Source organism: Cygnus olor, chromosome 8, assembly GCF_009769625.2.
Source record: "Cygnus olor isolate bCygOlo1 chromosome 8, bCygOlo1.pri.v2, whole genome shotgun sequence".
NCBI lineage: Eukaryota > Metazoa > Chordata > Aves > Anseriformes > Anatidae > Cygnus > Cygnus olor.
In genome coordinates, this window is record NC_049176.1 from 16,760,926 (window position 1) to 16,783,341 (window position 22,416).

At 37.6% G+C, this 22,416-nt stretch overlaps 1 long non-coding RNA gene across 1 annotated transcript in view; it reads left to right on the plus strand.

Annotated features, from left to right (window-relative positions):
* Positions 1-22,416, plus strand: part of LOC121074408 — a 504,929-nt gene that overhangs the window by 103,518 nt on the left and 378,995 nt on the right. The window contains exon 4 of the long non-coding RNA XR_005822307.1: positions 19,462-19,566. This is a non-coding gene — a long non-coding RNA (uncharacterized LOC121074408). The remainder of the gene's footprint in view (positions 1-19,461; positions 19,567-22,416) is intronic.

Sequence of the window (22,416 nt, forward strand, 5' to 3'; positions counted from 1 at the left end):
GTTTCCTCCCACTTTGCACCTCAAGTTCAGGGGATGCATTTTTACATGCCTCTGATTCATCTGTAACAATCTGGTTGCTAAAAGTAATTGGTTGCATTTGGGTTGAAAAAGGGTGTGTTTTTAAGCAAATTGGTGAAATTAGTGGCTCTATGAGAGTTTAGAACAAAGTAATGGGTTGATAAAAGCAAAATTACTAAGCTCAGTTTTCATGAGATTACCTGTCTGAGGGCAGAGTTGACACGTTCTCTTTGGCCTTGGCACACTGGTAGTGGTTGAGTGCTGCCCACAGTACCAGCTGTGGCTAGCGCATCAAATATTTCGTTAGGTTGTTCTGACATTGGATTTTGCAGAGCCAAAAAGTATGTCTTTTATTTGTAAAAGGCTAAACTTATGAGTCAGTTGTGTGCGTTACCTGCTAAGATCTTTGAGAAAAGTGTTGGCTTACTTATTTGTAGAGTTTATAGTATAACAGGACACTGGAAGTTTCCTCCACAGAAAATTGCTAGTAGAACTGTCATTTATATTATGGTAGTGATAAGAGTATAACTTTCATAGAAGAGGTTATCAGCAGCGTTGTCATCCCACAACTGCATGAGCTTCAGGTACCAGCTCACGTAGAGTTGGCAGTCCCTACGATGTGCTCCGTTGCATTTCAGAACCAGGAGGAGCTCTGACCGAGACAGACTGGGTGGCTTTGCATTTGAGGGACTGACGTCAACTGTTTCATTTTTAGATAACTCATTAGTGATTTCATAACAGTATGGAAGAAAAAACATTAACGCTTTCAAAGAAAACTACATTAGTTGGCCATTTTCCTTAAACTAGCTGTTTTCCCACTGCTTTCAGAAGCCTCTTACTTTCTTCTCCCTGCTGTTCCGCACACTCTGCCACTCAGCTCTGTGCAGTGCTATAATGATGTTAGGAGCTACAGAATATGCCAGGTGTACTCTTCTTTTTGACAACAAAAGACCAGATGACAAAACTGTTTTGTTTCTATGCAGTTTTTCCTGAAAACTTACCATAAGAAAATTAGTTCTCTCTTGCCAAATTAACAGTTTAATATAGTAATTAGCAAGTTCTGCCAAAATATCTATTCCAGCAAGGAATTGCATTTGGGAGCACTTCTATTTTTTTCCTTAAGCACTGACCACAGAACTTAATTAACTTTCTTTTCCATCATAAATTCCACTACAGGCAATGACCACCGTGTCCTCCCCCACTCCTACATGCCCAGTTATGATAAATTGTCCCATACACAGCCAATCTGGAGGCAGGTGCCTGTATGAATCTCGGGGGTTATACATCCTGTGCTATCCACAGGGCTGATTAATAATGATCTTTTCACTGAACCCCCTTTCTTTATTCTGTGTTTACGCTTCAGTGAAATAGGGAGACATTTATGGTAGAATGAGAGGGTTCCTCCCCTCCAGATTATACTTCTCATTTAAACTAACCTCTTTTGCAATTGGTTTGCATGTGCGTGCTGCAAGGCTCCTACGTTTAATCCCTTGACCCACGCGACTATTCCTATTGTTTTTCTTTAAACAGAACCTTGGCTCCCTTCCTTTTCCTCAGTAACTCCTGTATTTGTATACATTAACATCAGTGTGTTTACTCTCCCCGCATTTCCTCTTCTCTTATTAATCCTCACTTCTAGTGAGCTCCAGCTGAACTGACATCGCTCAACAGTTTGTGGATAGGGTCTTGTATTTATTTGTAACCTTGCCTGTGAGGTTTTTATACGCTGAAATCAGGAAAAGTTGTGAGAGATTTGGGCATTTCAAGGGACCCTTTCCAGGAGTCTGTCTATATCTCTGCACACGCTTTTGTAAGTATTGTCATTAGACACACAGGAGCCAAAATTTAATGACAAAGCCATGGAATGTAAGTGATGTGTCTGTGGGAACATCAGGATGCTGCAGTGGACATCACGCTGAATTTCCTGGGCTGCAATGTCCATGCAAAGAACCATGCTGCTGTGCTGGTGCAACAGCTTGGGTTTCAACAGTAAACTAGAAGGACAGTAACTCAGTGCCAGTGATGCTGTGCAGTAATTGCTTCTGGGCCTGGGTCTAGCTCGCTTAAAAGTCTCCACACCACGCTCCTTTGAGGTGAGAGTCACTATACAGATGGATCAGGTGTCTTTGCATCAGAGGTGCAGACAAGGCCTAAGTTACTTTGGAAATGAGAAGTTGCTTTCTCCCCAGACCTGCTCATTAGGCATTTCTGAAAACTTTTTGCAAGTCTTTTTTTCTTTTCTCATGCTATACGTTTTGAGCTCTGATTACTAAAATAGAGCTAGGAGTTAAGGATGGGAATAGTGTCCTCAAATTAGATGTCTATTTTTAAATTATTTTCCCTACCTTAATTCAGCATTTTATTTTTGTTCGCTTTTGTTTTACTTTAAAAAATTGCTGACTGAGCAGACAGTTTCATTGCACTGTTTGCAAAAATAGTTTTGTGTTTCCTTTATGGTGGCAACCTTTTGGTCCCCAAATTGTCTGTGAATACAGCAAACATACAATTTTCATTGATGGAATTCCCCAGTGCGTTGTTGGATTTATTGTAGCTGGCCACTGGGGAAAAGATTTTGGCTGTGATTGACTCCTGTTCTTTGGTTATTTCCTGCACTAGAGCATTCTGTCTTTTCATTCAGTGTCAAGCATGCTGCAGACCTGACTGATTTTGATATACTGCTCCATCACCCTTTATTTTAATATCCTGATTTCCTCAATGTTTGTTCTGTAGAACCTTTGTGTATTTTAGTTCCGTCCATGAAATTATTAATTTTTAAGTAATTCTCTTCTGTTCAGTTTTTATTTTTTCAAACACTGCAAAATATTTATTTCCTGTTCTAGGCAGTTTTTTCTCTATTAGCTTTTTTTTTTTTTTTTTTTTTTAAGTTCCCACCACTCAAGTGCATGAGAAAGTATTTGAGAAGCACAACAGAAAAGGCAACGTGAACCTCCACGTAATCACTTTTGCTCTTGGTTCAAAACCAAAGCAATCCGTAATTAAATCAAGCTCACGTGTCTTGTCACCAGATTGCCAATGAACGTTTTAATTATTAACAGGTTCCAAAGGGGGAGGGGAAAAAAACCTACCTGAAAGAATAAACTTTGTTTTCTCCTACTGCTGCCTGTGTCTTCATCAGATGAGGTTGTCAAATTGACTTCCCTCTTGAAAATATCCTCATGAAATTACTTGATAACTAGTGGAGGGTTAAACTGAAGTAGCATTTAACTACAGCTTATGATTCCTTTTGTTTTGCTAGGCAGAATGTCACTAATGAGAAGTAAGATGTTTATACTCCCTGCATTTTTCACTTATTATCCAGATCTAACTACGGTTTGGTTATTATCTTGCATTCAAAATAAAAGCAGGACATAGAGGAACAGTAGATGTCATGCTGAGCCCAAACATCATCAAACAAAAGATTTCTTCATACTCAAAGGCTTCTCTCTGATGTTCAAATCAGCCGTTAAAAGCATAACAATTAGTGCCAGGGGGGTTTCTGAGTTACTTTTGATAAGGACACTCTAAAGCGGGAAGAGTTACGGTAGGTGTTGTTGTTCCCTTGTTTAAAACAATCCTATTCGCTTACCTTGGAAATGAAAGTGAAGTGTAGCTTGTTAAACAAGATGCTGAATATTTTTAAGGTGCTTCATGATGTTGTTTCGTAACGGCATAACAAATGCAGTCTCTACTTAGGAAAGATGCTTTCAGTCTGTTGAGGTTATTTCTGTGGATGAAGGAAGGGAAATGATGAAGGAATCTCATGATATTTTCTGGCATTATTTATGCTCTGTTAGAGTGGAATGGTAATCACCAATATTTTGTTAGGAACTTGTGCTTACAGCCTGAAAATCTTAACTATCAATAGCAATGAATTCACTATGTGGTATAGTTTTAATTGCACTTAGAAGAACCTATTTGCTTTTGCCACTTGAAAACCCAAGGACTAATTATTTCCATTTGGGTACTATAGTAGCAAGCTTTGGCTTTTGCCTCAGGTTAAAAGAAAAGAGTTTTATTTATTTTTTTAGTGCCTGATACTTTTACTGATTGCAGTATTTGAAATGCAAGGAGGAGGTTCCAGAGATCCCTACTGGGGCAATCTGCGATTGGCCTAGCTGTGAGCACACTTCTGAGACAAGTTACTGCGGTCTGTGTTAGGGGCTACATTGCGAGTACTATTGGCAGCACTAATACACACTCAGCTATGCCAGTATAGGTGGTATTAACGTTAACATAGATCAAAATGCAATCCAGGCTGGGTTTGTACTTTACTTTGCCATATTCCTTCTGTTCATCGGCAATGAGCTGCACCTTCCCACCATATTCCCACTTGGGAAAAACAGAAATGTGGAGGATGAGTCTCATTGTTCACATATTTTATTTTATTTTTCTAGCAATTTCTTTCTCTGCTGTGGTGTATTTTTAGATGAGGACACAAAGTCACCATTAGTAACTATAGCAGCAAGGATTTGATTGTTGCTGGTGTAGAAGAGTTGGTATGGAGGAAGTGGTCGAGATAGTTCTCTTATAAGCGTGTCTGCTATGTAACATGAGTGAGTTGATTTCTGAGGGAGGGTCCCAGCAATTCAAAGCTTCCTCTTTGCAGAGGAACACCAGAATCTGCTGTGTCCTCGTGAAGGGGAATGGAGAAAAGAACTGACTTTGCAGATTTAGCTCTGCTGCCAGGTTGGTTAAGTCTCAGCGTACTCTTGATTCAGTATGGCTACAAAACTGAAATTATAGAGAAATTCTGCAGAAATTAGACTGATTTTTCCCAACAGTACAGATTTGCAATTCAGAGTAATATTTGTTCTAGCAGGTCTTAAATAGTCTGAAATGCTGCTGCGTGAGTTTTTAACGAGATGCTTCTTGTTACAACGTACTTTGAGATGTGAATCATACAAATTTGAAGCTGTTCAGTTGATGATAGGATCTTTAAAAAATAAAATGACCTAAAGCTTTATGTAAAGCTGGGAATACCTGTTGTTTAGTTTGCTAAGCAGGGGCTTGGTAAAAGCTACTATTTGTGAGATTTGCATGCATTTGGTGGGATACACTTAAGAAGCCACTAAAGTGCTGTGGAGTAAGATAGCTGACCCGCCATTGAAAGTCTAAGCTAAGGCAGGACCAGAGCTGGTCCACAAGGTGAAGGAGTTTCAACGTGGACCAGATGCAAAGCCTGGAATTAGGAAATTCATCCTTGTGAGAGAGAATGAAGAGGACATTTGAATATGGACAGAAGAAAGAGCGGACAGAGCCAGTATTGCAGAGGCAGAGGGAGGACAGGCAGGAAAATGAAGACACTTGCAGCATGATACTGAAAAAATCTAGAAGGGACCCCCCAGCAGAGGCTAGAAAGAAGAAGCGTATTGCACTGAGCAAGTGCTGTTTTCCTGCTGTGTTCAGGGGAACAGGACATACATATATTTGAAAATAAACAGTTTTGCATCAAAGAAATTCCTGTCATCAACTTCTTCATGTAAAAGGAGAAAGAGTACATGAAATGCTGAATGTTTGCTGCTGCTCTGATCAAAACATAGCATTATCTCTCTGTCTCTTTTTCCCAAGAACATATGAGGCTGTGCAAGCTACCTGCTGAGGGCCTTACAGCAAATTTTTAAAGGTATTTAAGTTCCTGAAGATATACTCCTAGCAGAGTTTTTGAAAACACCCAGGATCTTAACTCTCTTCATAGACAATGACAATTAGATGCCTAGGTGTTTTACAGGGATCCTGTTAAAGGACTTCTGGTCTTGCACTGCCTTGGAAAATATGCATCTTGTTGGTTAATCTGATCTGCTTTTGGCTGTGGACATCCTATGACCAGTCTCCAGTGCTGACAAATATATTGGGCTGTTCTCTCTATTACTTATTCATTCTGCGTGATAATAGAATCAGACCTTTTTGAAAAAGATTTTTGAAAAAGACAGCTTGAACTGAAAGTTCAGCTCTTGAATGAAATGCATTCTAGTTTTCACAGTTCCCAGGGTTCTCAAGAGTGAAAACAAATAAAAACATTCACTCAGCTTCATGGATGTCATGATGCAAGCTACTTGGGAATGATGTATATTAGTCAGGAGTCCAATTCAGAATGAGATATTTAGCAAGTAACATCAGTAATATACCTGTAGCCTGTTTCTCAGCATACTGATATCCTGCCCTTATTAACACAGAACATGGCAATGTTATTTCTAACATTTTTATTAGGCTCTGTTTTTCTCACTTTTCAAAAAGTTTTTTTTCCAGTTTGAGCAGAAGCCACTCTAGGTTACAAGAGTAGGTTTTGGAATGTGCATGGCTCCTGTGTCTTCTTTTTATTTTCTGTATGCAACTACATCTTGTCTATGTATTAAGAAAATTTTAAAATGACAAATATTTATTCTTAGGACAAGTGCACAGTGTTATTCCCTGCTAGAATGTATAAAATGTGTTCCTTAAAATAATCCGTATGTCTTACCTCAGATACCCCATAAAAGTCACTGGTGTTCAGTATTCAGAACTTACAAAACCAGTACAATCTGGCCATGAGTGAATGAAAGCTGATCATCTTTTCAGGAATTCTTGAGTGTTGGCTTCCTTGCTAAAAGAGGTAAGTGTTGGCAGTGTTACTTGAACGGGAAGAATGCAGAGCATTCTGTTGTTTCCTAAAATCCTTTCATAAGCCTTGCTTTCTGCACACCTGTTGCATCTAGGTAATTCTGAGCACGATGAAATGCTGAAGTTGTTTTCTGTGTTAACTTCAGTGGCTGCTGTTTGCCATTTTGATTATATTGCTGCGTTTTGAAGGTCACCCTGTTCTTAGCAGTCCCATCAGAACCAAGTGCTAATGCTGAACTTTTTCCTGACAATATAGGGCTGTAACTGGCACACAATAGGAGTCCATCAAAACTTTATCCTCCACTGAGTGTCATTGCGTTTATAAAGATAATATTAATACACAGATCTAATGCTCTTTGGATCATTATCTGGCAATGGACCAATAGTTGGGTATAAAATGCTAACAACTAAAAAGGAATACTAATTCCTTTGGGCTTATAATTGTTGTTCATTACAAATTGCTACCAAAATAGGCCTGAACTGATTCACAGGGAATTAAGTAGATTTGGTTTAGTAATGTTTCCAGGTTTCTGAATAAATTATGAATTCATCTTGACTGTTAGAAGGAGATACTGACATTATGAAAGGGTAATGAACAGATCTGTAAGAAAAAACAACCTCAGCTGATCAGCCTATTCAAAACCTATTAAGGTCTGATGAAACGCGTTTTTTTCTTTCCTTGTATAGATGTGCAACAAGTCGTAAGTTGTGGACTTTAATAATATATTTTCTTCACAAGCAATAACACAGCAATTAGGAAGTGCTCACTGATGTAGAAATAATGGTAACTGCTGCGCAGATTAGCTTTGCTAAAGGGAGCTCTCAGACATCCAGTAAAACAACATATTCCAGGTTCCTGTTGGTGTGTAATTTCTATTTTATTTACTTATCATCACAGTTAAAGAGGACTCCTGGCAGTAATGAGGCTACATAAATGCACATATAATACTATAAGATGTTACAAATTATATAAAAGATAAATCTAATGATTACCTATTATAATGACAGTGCAATCACTGGGGATATAGTACAGTTTTGAGAATCCTGGGGCTGGCAAAAATGCCACTGCGTAGTGTATTCATTATTTCTGAGCTTCTTGTGCTTCTGCACGACAGTTAGTAAGACGTGTAATTCACTTTAAAGGGAGCTGCTAAACACAACGGCTCACAAATCTTTATCTGGTTCAGCAATACTTAGAAGTACTGTGGTAAATATGAAAATAACAATCCTGACAAATTAGGTTGCAGAATATTTGTTACCATTGTGATAAAAAAGGAAGATAACATGGCTGTCAAAATGTATCCCGTATACTATAACTGCCTTAAAAACAAACATGCAAAAAATGCCACATACTGCAAGTTCTGTCGCTGGTAAGTATGTGTGAGTCCATCAGTGCTAACTCAGAGAAATGGATATTGGTATCTCAGAGCCCCAGCAGAGTTTTAATCTTTAAAATCTGTAAGGACTCTGATTCTGCTGCCTGTGATGTAGAACATTAAAAAAATGTCGAACAGAATTCAGTCACAGATTAACCATAGAACATTTAGAATATGTGCTTACAGTAAAACATTTGTAAAATAGCAAATGTTAATTAAAATAAATTATAATTAAAAATCACTTCAGAAGTGTCAAGGTTTTCTTTTTCTTTTTTTTTTTTTTTTATTATTTATGCTAGATGATGATGCCTGAATCCTACCTTCTCCTCCTGTAAAGACATTTACAGGATTATATGTGTAGTGCTGGATGTGAAGGCAATATAGGAAATCTGTTACACAGAGTGTTATGAATATTAGATATTAGAGGCATTCTGCACTGAATAAGTTATGATATTTGTGTAAGTGAATTATGTGAACAGGAGCCAAAACCAAGATTTTAATAATAAGTGAGTAAAGTTAAGCTGTTAAATGTTCTGACAGCTGAGTGCTTCGAATTTAAAATCAAAGTGCGTAGTAGTTTAGGACACTAAATATGAATTTACTGATTTTAGCCATGTTGTGTTGTGAAATAGTGGTGTTGTGGAAGACATGGTGACTTGTGTTATTTATTTATTTTTTTTTAAAGAGGGAACAAAGGGGATGCCAGCTCTTTCCGTGTTGTTGGATTGCAGTAAGGTAGATGCTAGAAGTGAGTGTAGACTCCACGGACATTTTTGAGTAAGCCCTGCAAATGAATGGCAGAGAGGATGGAGGTGGTTGTGGTCGTGCTGTCTGCTTTGTGTGATAATCCTGTGGTGGCTGAAATGGAGCTGGAAGGGAAGGATGCCAGCACGATGGCAGTGTAGTCGTCTGTGAGGGGATATGAATGAGAAATACTATATAGTTGATATTTATGGTTGGTTTATTACAGACTTGCAGAAACATGTGATGGAAGACAAAGGGAATGAAAGTCAATAATGACACAAAAATGAGGAATGGCAGGAACTAGCCTCTTGGAGTTGAACAGGGAGATGAATAAGACACATTTGTATTTGATGCTACTCTTCTTATCCAGGGAAATTATTTAGATTTCCAATATATTTGTCTGCCAGTTAGTTCTTTTCTACCATCCTTGTCCATCTCTGTAAGGTCTAGACTGGGACTAGCTTTTTTCCTTCTCTTTTTTTCCCCTCCACAAATACTTTTAAAATGAAGTGCATAAAACCCACGCTCTTTATGGCAATATCTAGGAGCAACTGTTGTAAAAATAAGAGTAATTTCTTGAGAGGAAAAGGAAGGACACTAGTTGAAAGGAATGAAGGCTCCTAAGAGAGGATTTTTTAAGGTAATAAACAATTGAGTAGAACTGCCTAAATTTTGTGTAACAAAGGTATCTATATTCAGTTACTAAGGAAGATGTATGTGTCTTGTTAAAGGGTATGACCTGCAGTCAGTGACCTTAAGATGTTTCATTAAGTCTTGAACTATGTTTGCATGTTTGACTCCCAGAGAAGACTGGTATGTCTTACTCCTGCTCTCACTTACCAATCCCAATACTTTGAGATTTACTTCAAATTGGCCAAAAGTCATTAAGGGAAAGACTGACAGATGATAGGACTGTGTAAACCCGTTTTCCTCAGGAGACCCCACTTCTGTTTGCATGATGCAGGCATACATTCGTTACTGAAATGCCCATTCCAAAAGTTCTTTCCTTGGGCCAGGCTTTAGTAACTATTTCTTTAAAAGATGCAGGAGCTCCGCCTTCCTTACCAGTCACCCTCGTTATGTCTTTAGTGTGACTACAGGATTATGTCAATGTCAAGAACATTGGGCCAAGTTTTATATGACAGCCAGAAGCTCTTCCAGCAGCTCTTGGTAAAGTGATAATGTCTTACACTAAAAGGCGTAGAAGACTCCCTGTTTGCTTCCCCGCAGTGACAGTCATGTCATTGCCAGCTCCTTGGTGGAGCAAGGAAGATCCTGTCTTCACTTCCACACCAACTTTTGCCTGGTTTGTGAGGTATAAACTAATTCCTCTTCATGTGTATATATATCTGGTGGTATGGAACTATACTATCAAGAAATGTATGACTTCAGTAAGGCATGACAACTTATCAGCACTATAAACTATAGATTATACCAGTGTGCTGTGCCTGACTCAATCTCCCTGTGTTAAATCATGTCAGGATCTGAAATTCACTGTTCCATAAAAAAGAGTAGAGGGAGCCAAAATATCTGTGCACACAGGTATATGCATCTATATAGCAAAAAATTATAAGGTGTGCGGAGACTCTGACAATCCCTGCAGAATCCCCTGGGAATAAGTTTTTGCCTGGTTAGTATTTCGAGGGAAATGACAGAAGCCCAGTCACTTGGGACGTTTACAGCTAGACCAGACAAAGCACCTCAGCATCCTAGGGCTCCTGCCCTGGCAGGGGAATGTTATTAATGACCATTAAGTCTTGTGCATCTATAAGATAAATTCTGTGACTTGCTGTTCAACACAGATAGGCCTCTGTTTGTAAAATTACTACTCACATTTTAGTGTGTCCCATCTTATTATTTTTCAGGTTCAAAAACATGAGGTGTGAGAGGCAGGAAATGCCTTAGTGTAAATAGTCCTTTTTAAAAGTTTAGGAATTGGAAATAACTCACAATGTATAAATCATATAGCATAATTATTGCATTTAAATGTTACATTACACTTATGTTTACATTAATTCTTAATAGGTCTGCTTTTTTTCCTTCTGAAAACATAATTGGAAACAATATTTTCCCTCTTATTCTAATTAAAATATTTTAATAAATGTTTATTTAGATACTATGTCATGGAAGGTTGCAGCCTTGGCTGCCTAATGTAATGTAAAAATCAATTAGATACAGAAAAATATCTGTTTTTAATTTACGAAGAGTAGATATCTGCCTGATCGCTGCTGGGTAGCAATATCCATAACGTTTTATATATTAAAATAGTAATGATTAGTATTAATCTTGAACATGCTGTAGTATTTACCTATTCATATATTCAGAGGTAATCTGTTTCCTTGAATGCAGCTTTTGAGTTGCCATATTGTATCATTTCTTTACCACAGTGTCTTCTACTGTGGTTTGAAAGCGATTTCTAACATGCATCACATACTCTACGTTTATTTGTCTCATGCAGAGATCAGCATGCAAACATTGCTGCATATGTAAGTCTTGTCACTAACTGCATGCAAAACAATGCAAAGATCTGAACATTGTATAGCAATTAATAATCTCTCTGCTAGTGTAAGTATGTTCCCTTTTCCCCATACTCTCTTCCTCCATGCCCCCCCTCCCATAAATCATTTCCAGCCTGTCAGAATGGATCTGTGCTGGCAAAGAAACAAGGGTAATGTTTCAATTTTCTCCATCTGGTAAGATATTTTCTGTTAGTTTTTCTCCCTCTCTGTAGTTATTGAATTTACATGGAAAACTATGCATTGTATGACTAGTAAGATTCCCTGAAATAGAGAGGAGAAAGCATGACGTGCCTCTCACCAAGCCTGAGGTTGCATGTCAGGCAGGGTGAGTTCTGTCATCTGCACGTCGGTGAGCAGTGGAGCTGAGGACCAGGCTACTTTCCTCCCCTCCAGTGGAAATGAAAGGACTCCAGTGTACCGGCAGAGAGGCTAGGTTTATGGCCATGGGTCTGTGTGTCACTGTACTCTAACCACATCACTCCATTCTTCTCCAGTGTACAAAATCATTTTAAATGCTAATTATTAGAAAATGTTACCTTATTTTCTTAAATGTCAGTTCTTCCAGCACTTGGGCTTTTTCACCCACATCTTTTTTTTTCGACTTAGACTACAAGCTTGGTGGGTTACTGTGTTTTTGTTTTTTTTTTAAACTTCATTTGTTAAGTATATTATTAATTACTTTTTAAAAATAATTCCACATGGGAAAAAGCTATATCCTCTCTGAGTACCAGATCCCGTGTTCCTGATAGCCCTTGTCGCCAGTTCTCTGTATTTCTATGGGAGTTTCCATTACAAACTAGCTCATAAATGATGTACAGTGTTGTTATAGCCATTAAAAATAAAAGCCTAGCTTTACTTACTTGAACAGAGAGAATTTTTTTTTGTCCTTCTGAAGTAACCACATCCTGTTCTTTTAGGATCTGTACACGTAAAGAAGTATTTGGATGTACAAAATAGTAAATACTTCTTGGGTTAGCTCCAGATTTTGGAGCATAGCAACCCTTAGGGGAGAGGTGCAGTGAGGCCTGGGTGGCAAAGATGGAATCAGCAACGAAGCTCTGTTTGGTGCTACTGCTACAGATGCTGGCCAGGAACACTCTCCTGGGAAGCTGATTCACGTCCTAAGTGGGAGAATGCCTCCCTCGTCTTCCCCCTGTTCCTTACATCTTAATGCTCAGCATTTATTGGAGGATTTTAGCCAGCTGGCACTACCTGTCAGATCCAAGTTTTCAGGACTGAGTTAAAATTAAGAAATCCTTAAAATTCTGACTTAATTTATTCCCCCCCCCCTTTTTTTTTTTTTAAATTTGTCTTCTGTTGTTTTAGCCCTTTTGGGTTGTTTTGGTTCATATTTTCAAGTTTTACTTCATTTTTGAGATGTGTAGACACTTTTTTTAATGGCAGTTCAAATTCATATCTACTTGCATGATTTTAGCAGTCTGGCTTTTAAGAGAAATAGCAAATATCACATGACTCTTACAAAAATAATGGGAGCTGGCAACATTATCAATTTCCTCTGAGCATACTTCCATTATAGTTAGGTTATTGGACATGCTTATTCATTATTACAAGGTTTCCTCTGTATGGAAAGAAAAGAAAGCCTTGGTCTGAAAGAAAACAAAAAACAACAAACCAAGAAGAAACAGATGTAAATTCTCTGTGAAAGAACAGAGAGAAAGTGTGCATGTGCATACGTGCTTCTGTCTCCACTGATAGTCATCACTGAACGCTGGAAACAAAATGCTGTTTGACTTTACAAGTAGGGAGAGTGCTTAGAAATGTAGAGGCACAAAAGTGTCCATGCAATTTCACAGCTAAATACACTACAATTATAATATAATGCAATAACAATTTTAAGGGTCATTGCATAGTACAATACGAGATATCTTTTGAGTGGTAGAAGGCCCCCACCCGGCTGTCACCTAAACAATGGTTATGTCTGTCTGGGAAGGGAAACGTTTGAACTGAATTGCTGGTACAGGGACAAAATACTTTTTCAGGTGTTTCTTTGGTGTCCCTGAATTTCTTAGAAGATAAGGGGGCTTTAAAATCACACCTACCCACACACACCTGAAATCTGAAACTCATTATCTCTATCAAGAGAAAGTTAACTGTTCCTTATTTGTGGTTTCACGTCTAAATCTTTTCTTATTTAGTGGTTATTGTTGTTGGGTTTTGTTTGGACTTTAGCAGCTCCAAAATGCACTGTGTGTTCCCTACATCTGGAATAACACTATGTGTGTTCCAGACACGTGGCTGTAGAACTATTGATAAATAAAAGGTAACTTTACTTTTTAATGAGGTCTAGGCATATGGCAAATAGTGCACTAAAAACATGAGAAGTCTGAGTAGGAACCTAACTAAAGACAAAAGTAACGGGAACATACCTTTTATCCTGTAACTTCAGTCTCAGCTTTTTTCCTTTTTATGTGTTTGCAAAGTCTGTGCAGGTCTTATTTGTGATGATGTTCATTTCAGCCCCGTGTGTTGCTCTGTGGTCCAGCAGTGACTGGGAGCACTTCAGAGACAGCACACTTTCAGGTGTCACATTACAGCATCTCTTCTGGCTGATAAAAGAGAAGTTTTAATAAGCTCCAAAAAGCCTCGGATCCAGGACTTTCACCACTGCAATGCTGTTCATTAACATGTTAGTAAGCATCAATAGATGCCTCCAAAAGAGACCAAAAGCAGCCAAAATGAGCTGCTTCTTCCAAACATAAGCAGTGGTATAGAAATTCTAGGTTTGAAAGGAGACTTCCATTCTGTTTTATGGGTCTTTCAAAACAGAAGATATAAGTCATCATTATTAAATCAAAAAGGCACCCTCTGTGCTTGCCAGCCTTTATGTCTGCCAATCAGATTTCTGGAAATGCTGTGTTTTCCCTTATAAAACTAAAATGTGTTATGATGGCTTGAAAAAGAGAGGAAGAAAGTAAAAAAAGAACTGAAAAAATATAAATCAGGAATTGTTCAAAAATGTTCACAAGGTAATTCACCAAATTTTCAGTTATCTTACCAGTTCTGCTGAGCTACAGCTTACATATGTTTGTCTATCCAAAGTATGTTTTCTTTTTATTCAATATTACATCTTTCCCAAAGAATGTTAAGTGACTCTTCAAAGGCAAAATAAAATCAAAAGGGGGCAGTTGTAAATAATGTTATATAAAATAGTGTTTGTATATGAAGAAAAAGGGAACAACATGATGAAATTGATGTCAGTTTAAAACATGAAGGAATTACATGCAAGCCATGGCATTCATTTAAAAAGATGTCTTCTGAGGCAATAAAGGGGAGTGGGGGCACTGCTTATTGGGATGGTGAGTAACTACTTGCTTTTGGAAATGCATGATCCCAATGGAAGTAGCTGAGATTTACAAGGCAGCTGTATGTGTGTAATGTGATATATATTGCTGTTTGCTCAAGAAAAGCATTGAAATAGCCAGCCACTTGAGTTGTTGATTCTTCTGTGGTACTTGGAAGGTAAGTAGGTCCTAACACTGTTGATTTCAAATGTGTCTTTGTTATATGTTTCATGCCATAGAAGTCAATGAGACTGAAACATGTGTTAGGTTGAGCATGTACCTCGTTTGAGACTTAGTAATATTTGACTGAAGCATTTATGGAGGTGTGATCACTAATTATTGCTTTTTTATAAAGTTATGTAGATTGTGAGACAGCGGTTCGAGTAAATACTAAATGTTATCATCCCTAGCTAGTTTTATTCTTCATCTGCTGTGTGATGAGATACTGCTGGATCCCCAGGTAGACAGAAACCCCAAAGCGGAACACTGGCACACCTGTGAAGCAGTGAGAATCGTGTTGGTGGGGCAGGGCGCACGCTATTCGAAATACCTTGCTTTCTGAATGCTGCAGAAATGCAGCAGCACAGCTGAGAAATTCAGGATCAAGTTACAGCCTCAGCTGTGCTGACACTGCCAAAAGGGGACACGTTTCCTTGTTTCCTTCGCCTCCCCAGGCCTCTTCCCAGTACTGACACCCTGCCTGCTCCCCACACAGACTCTGGTGCCTGTCAAACTCTTTGCTCGGCTCAGTTCCATAGGCAGATCCTATCCTGTCCTCTTGGTTTGCTGCATCACATTTCACTGTTTTGCCTAGCTAAAACAGCTAACAGGTAAGAGCCAGAGGCAGGAGGCAGGAGTGCATGGATGGTGGGGAGCACCAAATTGTGAGCAGGTGGCAGAGTTGAGCTCTTCCTATTTCAGCAGCAGTAACCAGTTGGGTCAGCTTGCCATGCAATGTGTAGCTTCACCAAGAGCAGTAGATTCACCTTTCACAACATGCAGTTGCAGTGGCTTTGTTGCTAACACGCTCGTAACTGATGCAGATATAATTACTTTTCCCGACATATATTATCACACTGGAGATTGATGTGTGTTCTAATGAAGGGGGATAGCAAAGTTACTTGGTGTTATCTGCAATCGAGAAGGAGAGTGCTTGTGTTTTTCCCAGGCACTTTTTCGAACAAGATTATTTCTGACAGCTTTTAATTGTTTTCCTCCTTTATGTGTGATAATGATCAACCAAATAACATGCCCCAAAAGGCACACTTTATAAAACAAAAAATAACAAAAAACCCACACATGCATAAATACAACCCGGAATGCTAGTGCTAAAATGAATGGTAAATTTCGTGGCCCTTAGTCTCATGCTCTGTTGTTCTGAGATGGGTGAGGTTGTCTAGCTACTCCTCTGTACAAATCCCTCATTTAACATATTTCCACCTAAAGTACACTTTAATGATCAGACTGTGGACATGACTGCATAGGGTTTGTAATACAAAAGCTGATAGAAGGAACTCTTCTAAAGATGCAGTTATAAGAAAATGCCAGAGAACCACATAGATCCAATTACGCTATGAAGTTTTATTTATATTTTTGTTTTATGCCTTGAACTTTGGTAGCACGTCTGGGAACTTTATTCAGACTGCTCTGAATTTTAATTTATTCAGGCAAAAGCTGGGCCAGCACTGTTTATCATGTGGATTACATTAATGTTCGCTGAAGAGTTCACTAGCACTGAATTTCTAATTACTGTTTTTATCCACGCAGTAAGAAGTTTTGCATGTTGCCTTCTGACCTCTGCCCAGTTGATAATCGTTTCAAGTTTCATAAGGTTTTGGTAGTGAAGACTAAGAATTTTGTGAATTCCATGTATGCTCTGACCATGTGTTAGAATGTATTCATAAGAACGTCAGTGACTCGTGGGATTTTGTTCTATAGCACTGACTGTCTGACTTGGTGACAACCTTCAGCACCATACCTGAAAACAGGATCTATGGCACAGAAACTCATTGAGGTAGGATAAAGCAGACTGCAGAGTTTGCCATGGCAGAGTTACAGTTCTGGGCATAGGGCAGTTCATGCAAGTAACACCTGGCTTGCTTTCGCTGTAGTTCTAGTTAGTCCAAGAGAGAAGAAAAGAAGCAAGTTTTTTTTTTTGTTTTGTTTTGTTTTGTTAATGATTTCTTCAGCATTAAGCAGAGGTTCATTTGCCATGCTGCTATGGAAGAGAGACCAGGCACATGCTTTGTGCAGGTATATCAGGACAAACCTTTTGTACGTTGTAGCCACGTAGAACAAAAGTATTTTACTGCTTCCAAAATGCTCTTTTTTTTATTGCAGAATACAGCCATATGAGATGATTAGAAATTCAACTGCTGGCTTTTTATTGGTACAGTGTTTGAAATATTCTTGTCCATGATAAACACATTTGGTTTGTCTTCATTAAGCTGACATTTTTTTTTTGCCATAAGATAATGTAAAGCTTGCTGTGTGGGGGATTTCAATAAACAAAACAGCGCTTAGTTTTAAGAACTCTCAATAAACAACCATTAGATTATTTAACAAGATGTTTTAATCTTTAGAAAAGTTTGACTTTTACATTTCCCAGATGCCTGCTTTCATTGTTGTTCTTGAAATCCTACTTGTGTGTTTGGACATTTTAATTATTCCTAATCTGAGCACATTGGGTGTGATTTAAATAGCAATGATTTATTATTTTCTGTAGCTGCTCCCTGTTTGTGTAGACATAATTTTGTTTTGTTATGTACAGGCATGGCTGTATTCTCTTCTTTTATTGCTGTGTGTTCCTGCCTAAATTCCCTTCCTTTCTAGCCTCCTAGTTTTTTCATAAGCAAAGCTCTCATCATCAGTGGAAATGGGTTAACCCAAGGGGCTGCAAAAACTTTTGTTACCTATGAAAGAAATGCCAGAATAATGCATCACAGTTAATGTAGTGATTTGTCTTTGCGATTCATTTCAATACCATTCTTATCTGCGGTAACACTGTGGTGCGTGTGTTAATGTAGTACATTTTAAACATCAGCAGATGGGGCCCTTGTTTCCTTCGAAGAATGATTCGTCTTTGAATTTTATTTTTTTAATGTCTGTGGCAAGAATGAATTTTTCTTGTTATAACATATTAAATTAATGTAGCCTTTGTCGCAGATAGGGATCTAAATGCAGATCAGAACGCCCAAAATTTAGTGGGAAGCGAGTGTTTCCAAATCTAACTGAAGATCTGAATTTCATGGCTGGCCCTTATTTCTGTAACTGACTGAACAAAAAACCTTTTGCTTTGAACACCTCAGAAATTTTTTAGGGTTTGGAAACCAGCTATCTGCCTTGTGGTTGAATCCATCTTTCTACTGTATTTCATAAATCTTTCTATAAGTAAAAGAATAAAGCAAATCTCTATGTCTTCTGCAGCAGGCAGCACTTTTCAAAGTTATTTACAAAATGCAGTTCTCCTTTTCCGAAGGTGAAATAACATAAAGGCTGTATAAAAGTGAAGAGAAAGGCATTGTAAAAGCAAAGCAAAGATCAGTGTGGAGACTACTGTTTTCTTTTAACTGTTGCATCTAGGGAAAAACATAGGAACATGGGGCTAAGGATACTGTATAAGTCTTAACTAAATTTCCTTGTTTTTGAAAGACTTGAATTATAAGTGGAGTGGGCTGAATATTTTACTATGGTAGTTTTATTTCTAAGCTTGGTTGTCCCCTTAACTGATTATATTTGACCCAAAATGCATGCATTTTGTTCATAAGTAAAAAATTGTATGGAAGGTGAAGCAATATACTCTGATGCCTTAACCAATCTTATGATGTATTACAAATGCATACCTGTATTTTGCAAATGGGTGTCTCATAGTTTGGAATGACTTTTTTCAGAGTTGTTAATCTCTCTGATCTAAATAAGAACCTTATTTAAACATGGCTATAAAGTGGGTTTTTAACATAATGTATCATAGAGGGTAAATCTTTCCTATTATTAACTTGAAACACCAAAATTGCTCCTTCTGTGCCATTCTAATCTGTCATATCAAAATGACTGCTGCTTGCTTATACCAGTTTCTGCATGTGGTAAAAATGTGCATAAACTTATAGACTGTAGGTTTGTTAATTTTTGCGGAAAAAAACAGAATAATCGCTATGTTAAAAAAATCAGCAAGTCAAGAAAACAAGCTGTATTGAAACAGGAGGAGCCTACTATTTGCAGTGGATTTGTTGGATGTTGTGCCAGTACCCAAGGGCTGATACTGGGTGCTAAAGCCTTGTTGTATAAACTTACATTGTCTCCATGTTATGGAGACACAGTTATTAGACAAAACACATCAATTTGCTAAACAATTAATAATTCCTTATATATAAAAAAGACATTGTTGCAACCCTGATTCACACTTTCTCTTTACTTTTACATATAGGCCTTGTTGTTAACATTGAACACATTTTCAGTGTCTAAAGGTACAGGCCATATAAGGCCTGTCAAGAATAATTAATATTTTAATTCTATTTTTTTTGTATTCCATTTGCTCTTGAAATATGATTTGTTTCACAGAATTCAATAGGGGGTACACTTTACGAACACTTTGCTGGCTGCTTATTTACCTCATTTGAGGGCACAGCTCATAAAGAATATTGAAAGGTCACGTAGGCATAACATTCTGCTTGGATTAAAATTATTTTATCTGCATCATATAGTATAATGTGAGCATATCATGCTTCCCTTCTTACTATCGATTTCCCCCTTCTCCTTTATCTGTCTGCAAGTTTGTTTTTGTCTGGATTAGGCCAAATTGTTTTACTCTTTACATAGATAAAATGTGGGGGAATAATCCGATTCAGTCATTGGAATTTTACTGGATTTTTAGTGGTGTAATTCCCATCAAAATTTGGTTCCTTGCAGATATTGTACTTGGTGGCGCTTTGAATCCAGAAGGAAAAATTGACTCGCACACCACATTGACTCTATTGGCATTTTCTCCCCAGATGGCAGTGGATTGTTTTTCAGGTAAGAAATGACAATTTTATTTGGTCCGCAAGCTGCTCTGCAAAATCTTTTTCTGTATGGTGCATCTTTCTCTCTATACACGTAAAAAGGAGTGCTTTTAAAGTGTGCACGCAACATATAAAGACAGAGGACACAGATTAACTATGAACCTTTTCTTTTTTTTTATTAAATATGGAATATTAAGTAAGCAGTGCAAAGAGAGACAAAGGATACAGAAGAGTTGTCTGATTTAAATGATTATTATAGTGGCTTATAGATCTTTTTACTCAACAGACTAGCTTTTGTATCTCTTGTTAGCCATGTATTCATCATGCAAATGATCAAATGGAATTTCACTTCCTGTTGCTTAAGGGGAAAAGAAAAGAGGTTTAAACATTGAGTAGGAGGAAGGGAGGGGAAAGAAACGTAACTAAAAGGGAGATTGCTTTAGAAGTAAGGAGAAGTATGTTTTAGAAGTATGTTTTTTTAGAAGTATGTTTAGAAGTATGTTTTAGTTGGAAACTGAAATAGTGCAGCTGTTACATCTTTAGAAATGCTAATGGTCATTAGAAACTGTTCTACACATTGTCAAGTATGAAAAAGTGAGGATGGAAGGGAAAGAGGGTTGAAGAACAAGGCCTCTTTGGAGACAAATGCCATATTTATGGTAGCTTTGTCAAGGAATTTCTACATTTGATCTTGCAACTTTTTGACATACAAGTAATCATTACTAAGCATCCACCAGACTATTTATTTAATTGAACTTATCTAGGTAGAGGTTTTCTGCAGTTTGGTGCAGGATATTTTTTATGCTAGAAGCTTACTCAAAATCCAAATGTGAAATAAAATGTGAGATGTGGAAATTAATCTTAAGTCTTTGTAGCTCTTATCAAGAAAAGTTGGTGAATTTTTAATGGATTTTTTTTAGGGTCCGTCTCTTTGTAAGGTCTGCATGGGATAAATGGAATAAAAGTAATAAGTAGATTCCCTCTTTGTTTTTAATTTTATGAACAGGTCTGGGTGTGGTGGAGGTGTTCCCATATGCTGCTTTTCTTGCTAAAATACTGTAAAAACCCTTGTCACAAAGCATAACAACAAACAGTGATCTGACATGCCATAGTTGTTAACGCACATTATGGGGTAAATTTTGGAGCCAAATGAAGATATTTCATACTTTGCATTGCTGAAGCTATAGCTCTGTGAAAATGGTAGAGGCTTCAGGTAAGAAGGGCTTTTGTGAGATTTCCTATAGCAAGGCAGTAAGTATACACTGCTGCTGTTGTAAGAAGCTCTCATACACAATGTGTCAGGAAAGGAACTTCCTCCAGATCAGAATTTAAACTTATCTATGCTCCTTTAAAGGGGAATGATAAGGAATACTCTCTTTATTCCCTGCAAATACTGTTTACTTTTAAATCGTATTAAAGGGGATCAATATAAAAAATGTGTATTTTTAACAAAATTTTGGAGCATATCAGCAGAGCTGGTTGCGCTTAGAACGCAACCCTGGAAGTTGCCCAGCATCAGCAACTCCAGCAAAGCCAATGCTGGAGCCGGCGTTTTTGTTTTATTCTACTGTATCTATCAAAACGTGGTGGACTTCAATTCCAGCATACCAAAACCCTGGTCTTGCAGCTGGATTTTAGGTAACACTAAGCTATGCTCCTGAGGAGCTCAGCTGATTCCCCGGGCAATCTGTTGAAGATTGCAGGAAGGTTGACATTATTAACTACAACTTTGGATGGTCTGACTTAAAACTTAATGTTTTAAAGTTTTATTTACAGCATGATTTCTTAGCCTGTATTTCACTGCAGTATTCTAAATGAATAATGTTTGATGTTTCACAGTACTTTAAATTAATAGATAAGCATTTACAACGTTAACACTGTCTTAATGAAGATTTTTGCTTGGGATTACAAACAGCTGCTGGAAATACGGTTCATCTATCATTTATAATCTTTTATTAAATTTGCACCTGGCAATGCAGCTATAGTTAAAAGTCTGTTAATTATGAGACCTGTGTTTGGGAGGCCTTCAAGTCTCATTTCAAATCTTATCAGGCTAGAACTTTATACACAATCTTTTCACTAGGATGGACTTTTTTCTCCTTGACTGGATCAACATTCAACTTCTTCACTTCTCAATAAATAGGTAATTACTCAAGAATTACCTAAAGATGCCAAATAAGAAAAGGATTTTTTTTTCCTTTTTCCCTTCTTTCTGAACCTCCTTTTGACTGGAATGGAAAAACAAATTAACAGAACAGAGATGAAAAATAGTTCATAATAAATGATTTAGCATGTATAACTTTTTTTCATTTGTGAATTGTCTGTGAGCTGCTTTTGATTCTCTCAGATGAATTTGCTATTCAAAATTATTCACCAAATACTTTATCTGAATAATTTTTGGTCTGGAGATTGTTGGCAAGCAGATTGTTGCATGTATTTGAATTTCTAATTTCAAATATCACTCTGTATATGTTGATTAGATGTAGTAACATTTATGTCCCTATTTGGAAAAGAAGGTACTAGAACTCTTAAAATGATCTTTCCCAGTTGAATCCTTGTGTTTGCAAGTTCAGAATTGTCAGCAGGTAAATACCCTCTGAGCGGTTTGCCTGGTGACTGCTTCTTGCGTGTAGACTCACTTGACTAAGGCTCTCTCAGAAGTAGTTCTCACCACAAAGCCCCACCAATTCACAATATGTATGTATATGCAAAAATGTGGGGATTTTTAAAAAAAAGTATTAACTTGGCTTGACCTTATTTTAGTAATATTTTTCATTTTTAACGTCCAGTAGAGGGTATGGATTGCCTTTCTCAGGGAGCTGCCATTGTAAGGAAAGATCAGGCTGGAGGCTGGTAAAGGGAC